This window comes from Terrapene carolina, unplaced genomic scaffold, assembly GCF_002925995.2.
Source record: "Terrapene carolina triunguis isolate 2854851 unplaced genomic scaffold, T_m_triunguis-2.0 Scaffold706, whole genome shotgun sequence".
Classification (NCBI taxonomy): Eukaryota; Metazoa; Chordata; order Testudines; family Emydidae; genus Terrapene; species Terrapene triunguis.
The window spans coordinates 1,652,809-1,658,045 of NW_020665057.1; the positions used below are offsets into that span (position 1 = coordinate 1,652,809).

The 5,237-nt window shown below is 42.1% G+C and overlaps 1 pseudogene; it reads right to left on the reverse strand.

The window, feature by feature from the left end:
* Positions 1 to 1,932: 1,932 nt before the first annotated feature.
* The window catches only part of LOC112114853, a 22,194-nt pseudogene continuing 18,889 nt past the window's right edge, over positions 1,933 to 5,237 (reverse strand).

Sequence of the window (5,237 nt, forward strand, 5' to 3'; positions counted from 1 at the left end):
TCTCCAATTTGTCCACATCCTTTCTATAGCCGGGGGCCCAAAACTGGACACAATACTCCAGAGGTGGTCTCACCAGTGCCAACTAGAGGGGAATAATCACTTCCCTCGATCTGCTGGCAATGCTTCTACTAATGCAGCCCAATACGCCATTAGCCTTCTTGGCAACAAGGCACACTGCTGACTCATATCCAGCTTCTCGTCCTTTTCTGCAGAACTGCCGCTTAGCCAGTTGGTCCCCAGCCTATAGCAGTGCATGGGATTCTTTCGTCCTAAGTGCAGGACTCTGCACTTTCCTTGTTGAACCTCATCAGATTTTTTTTTGGCCCAGTCCTCCAATTTGTCTAGGTCACTTTGAACCCTATCCCTACCCTCCAGTGTATCTGCCTCTGCCCCCAGCTTAGTGTCATCCGCGAACTTGCTGAGGGCGCAATCCATCCCATCATCCAAATCATTAATGAAGATGTTGAACAAAACCAGCCCCAGGACCGACCCTTGAGACACTCCGCTTGATACCGGCTACCAACTAGACATCGTGCCGTTGATCACTACCCGTTGAGCCCGACGATCTAGCCAGCTTTCTATCCACCTTATAGTCCATTCATCCAATCCCTACTTTTTTAACTTGCTGGCAAGAATACTGTGGGAGACCGTATCAAAAGCTTTGCTAAAGTCAAGATATATTATGTCCACCGCTTTCCCCATATCCACAGAGCCAGTTATCTCATCACAGAAGGCAATCAGGTTGGTCAGGCATGACTTGCCCTTGGTGAATCCATGTTGACTGTTCCTGGGGGTTCCTCCAGGGGGTTCCTCTCCTCCAAGTGCTTCAAAATGGATCCTTGAAGACCTGCTCCATGATTTTTCCAGGGACTAACAAAGAGTTACAGGGATTTCACAGGGATACAACTCCCACCCCCAGGTGACAGCATATTCCACCAGAGTTTTTAATTTAAATTGGATTTTTGTTTTAATTAAATGCATTTTTCTTTTTAAAAATAAACCTATTTAAAAGTACATTTGAACCTGTGACAGCATATGTAAAATAATTTACATAAAATAAATTAATATTAAGCAGTACATGTTTGCTGCTGAAGTTTCAAAGAAAGTCAAACCAATGAAATCACGCAAGTCACAGGCTAAACATCTGCAATCAGAGTGTTTTGAACTGCTAACCCAGTTTTTGGCAGCAGTAACCTCTTCTGCAGGTGCAAGGATTATGTATATTTCATGTGAGTTTATTCAACTAGTTCAGTTCAATGACTAGTTCATTCAAAGTTAAGAAATGAATAGGAAGTTGAAAAAGCAGAAAAGTTTGTTTTCCTCTTCCTATCTATGAATAAAAACGCAGTGTGAGAGGATGAGATTCTACTAGTCCTAAAATCTTGAAGGACATGGTGACTAGAAAAAATCGTTTCAATTCATTAACTGGAGATCATTCTTTTTTAGTTTAGTAAATCAGTTTTAAATGCAAAATGTGTTTGGATAACTTTGTTTCTTATGTACCCAGCACACTGAAGTAATAAAAGAATTAAAAGCTGTTTCTGCACATTTCTATTTTGAATTCCAGTTTCCATCCAAACAGCTTGACACAAATCACAAGTAAAAAAAAATTAATCATCCAACAAATAAGAAACACATCATTCACCATTTTCTAACATAAAAATTTAAAAATTAAGAATCTGAATAAATGTATGTTAAGCTAAATGAATGAGTATAGCTTTAGTGTATCCTTCTGGTTAGCAAAAAGTAGTACCAAATTTAGTGTAAATGCTCTATTTAATTGCAGATCAATTTGTTTTAATTTTTACCAACCACTGTGTATCAACTATTGTTTAGCAAAATAACAAAAAAGTACAAATGAAAACAAGATTAAAATTCATTATTTCAATCAAGGTTTACTGCTTTAATCATAATTAAAATCCGTGATTTAAATCATTTTGCTTGAAATGGTATGGAAACACTGGTGCTGCTGGTGTCGGTAGCAAGAATTCTGGAAACAAAACACAAAGGGTCAAACTGAGTCTTCATACTCTCAGTCCTGTGAGCTCATTACAGCTCCCAGATTTGAGCCCAACATGCCAATGCACTACACTTCCTTGTGAAGTAGAATTAATTCTTATTTTAAACACATCTGCAGCTAAAGCCATCTTCATCCTATAAACTTGATTTTTCTTCCCCTTCCATCTTCTCAAATGGGTAACATGCATGTCACATTTTACAAAATTTTCTCTTGTTTACATTGCCATATGCCATATACTGATAGGGCACTGGTTGTTTTTATTGCTTTTTTAAAGGGTGGAAGTTGAAAAACTCTCTCCCTAAACTGGTGTCTAATTACATGAACAAGAAAAGTAATGCAGGTGCATTAATAACCCACACTTTGCCTTTTGATAAAATCAATTAAGGATTTGAACTGCCCTCCAGATATCTGGGTGGCCAGCGAGTGGCAGCTGATGACTGAGGGCCCAGCTCTGCAGGCAGCAGTGCAGAAGTAAGGGTGGCAATACCAAACCATGCCATCCTTACTTCTGCGCTGCTGATGGCGGTGGCTCTGCCTTCAGAACTGAGCTCCCGGCCAGCAGCTGCCGCTCTCCAGCTGCCCAGCTCTGAAGGCAGCACCGCCACCAGTAGCAATGCAGAAGTAAGGTTAGCAGTACCACAACCCTCCCTACAGTAACCTAGTGCCCTCCCAACTCCTTTTTGAGTCAGAACCCCTACAATTGTAACACTGTGAAATTTCAGATTTAAATAGTTGAAATCATGAAATTTACAATTTTTAAAATCCTATGATCATGAAATGCACAAAAACGGACCATGAACTTGGTAGGACCCTAGTCATATAAATGGTATAAATAGAAAGACAGTGGACTGTCACTGTGAGAATTATGAGTGCTTGGAAATTCTGAAAATCAGGCCACTAAGTTAAGAATCTAAATACTTAATTTAGGTGTCTAGCTTTTGGTAAATTTAGCAATACAGCCCACATGAAAATTGAGGCGAAATGATCCTTATTATCTGGACAAGGGTTACTTCTCTGTCTCTGTGGCCAGTTTACATGTTGCATAGCCAACAGAGTGGAATTGTGAAAATAATTGAAGGAGGAGAATGGGCTTGTTGTAATAGACATCCAATGTCAGTGCACGGACGATTGTTCTCTCTGGATATATAGGGCCTGATTTATGTGTACGAAGTACATCTTGACCTGTGTGGAGCATTGTTTGGCAAACGTTAATTCTTCCATTTTCTGTTTCAGTATTCGCAGCATTCTGTTGTTTTAAATCCCTGAGTGATAAGGAATGGGATGTGAGCAGCACAGCGCTTCTCCAGAATCACCTGTCTGACTCCTTCCCATTAGTCAAAATTGTATTAATATGTTTTTACAATCTTTGCTTCTAATACTGTGTAAATTGGGCCTGCCTGAACCTGGAAACATCTGAATATATTTAGGAATCATTTTTGTTTTGGACTAAGAATTCAAACCTTCGTCCATAGCTTTGAGGTGTGTGAAGGAGAGCAGAGCATGTAGGAAGGAGGTTATCCTGGAGATGGGTCTGCTTCCAAGTTATTCAAAATTAAACTAAATTAACCATTCCATCAAGTAATTACAAGAGCTCTTGTGGAACCTCTCCCAGTATGCTCCTCAGCAACGTTGTCTGCCTTCTTCTAGTTGCTTTTTAATCAAGACTCCTCTGCCTCTTTCTGGAATCCACAATTTGGTCAAGAGCAAGTACCAACCAAGCTGCAACCAACAGCACATAACTTGAGTGCGATACACAGAGGGCTTCTACTGAAACAAAGATGTAATCTGAGAAGACATTTATCAGATGAAAAGATTAATGCTTTTGTTAGCCTGGGTTTCCCATTCAAACTAAATAATGACCTTCTGTTACTGTAATATTTCATTAAATGTATGAAACTAGTTTTCTAATTGCTTCTTGCTTTGCATGTTCTCTTGTGATCTGTACTGCAGAGTTTGTGTAAATGTACCAGGGTTGAAAGTAAAGTTAACTAATTCAAACTTTGTGTTTTTCCCCCTCCTAAACAGGTGGAGAGATCAAGAATATCGGTCTGTACTTGCATAGATCACGGTGTACTGACACTACTGTAAGCTGACAGTCTGCTCAGAAGGAGCACCACCTCCTTTTGCCTGTTGACATAATGCTACTATTCGCTCTCAGAATATGGAGTTCTACATCTAGTCTCTAGTTTCAGATGTAAACCCCTGCCCCCTCATGTGACCTAATCTGCCCTTCCTGTATAGATTATACACAGGTCTGATGGGATCCCCTTGTTCAGTGTCATCACACCACAGTTCAGCAATGCATGTTTATGGAATCATAGTCATAGAAATGTAGGGCTGGAAGGCACCTCAGCAGGTAACCTAGTCCAGCCCCTGAGCCACAACAGGAGGTTGGCAGGGTGGGGTGCAGGCCCTTTGCTCTTTCTGTTTAGAAGCTGTTGTCAGCCATGGGGCTGAGCATCTCCAATGACCCTTTTCCCCACTTTGCCTCCCAAGAAGCAAGCCATAGTGGGCTTGAAAGCTGCTCGGCTCTGGCCCTTGTTCGCCGTGCAACAGCGGATGCTGGCTGAGAGCCTGGGGAATTAGCTCCAGTGGTTGAACATTCACTTTACGTGTGAGTGGCAGCAGGATGGATGCCTGCATTCTCCAGCCTGCTCTGTTGCAGCAGAGGGATTGATGCCTGTGCCCTCCAGATAGTGGGGCAAGGACTTTCCCCCACTCCCTCCAAGGTAGCCAGCTCATATCCTTCCCGTTTTTTGCCCCCTCTTCCCATAGCAGTCAGGCAAAAGAGCAAAAGCCACCCTCCCGAGTGACCACCATGAGGAGTCAAACCCACAACACAGGCACTATTAGCACCCACACTCTAATCAGCACACAAGAAGCATGCTCCCCCTGGATGTTTGAATAGGAGCAACAGGATCCCAAGGGATCACGGCTGGGGTCATGGAGAGTTCAAGAGCTTCTATTTAAAAACAGAGGGTTCATACGAGGTCACAAACAGCAGGGCTGGAGGTCATCTGGGGTCATGGAGAGGTTAATGGGGATCAATTTGGACTCAGCGGGGTAAAATGAGGACACAGAGAACAACACTGGGGTCATTGAGAGGTCAAAGAGGTTTAATTTAAGACACAGCGTTCACATGAGGGCACAGACATCAGAGCTGGCAGTAGCTTGGAGTCATGGGAAGGTCAATGAGGATAAATTTGGAAGCAGAGGG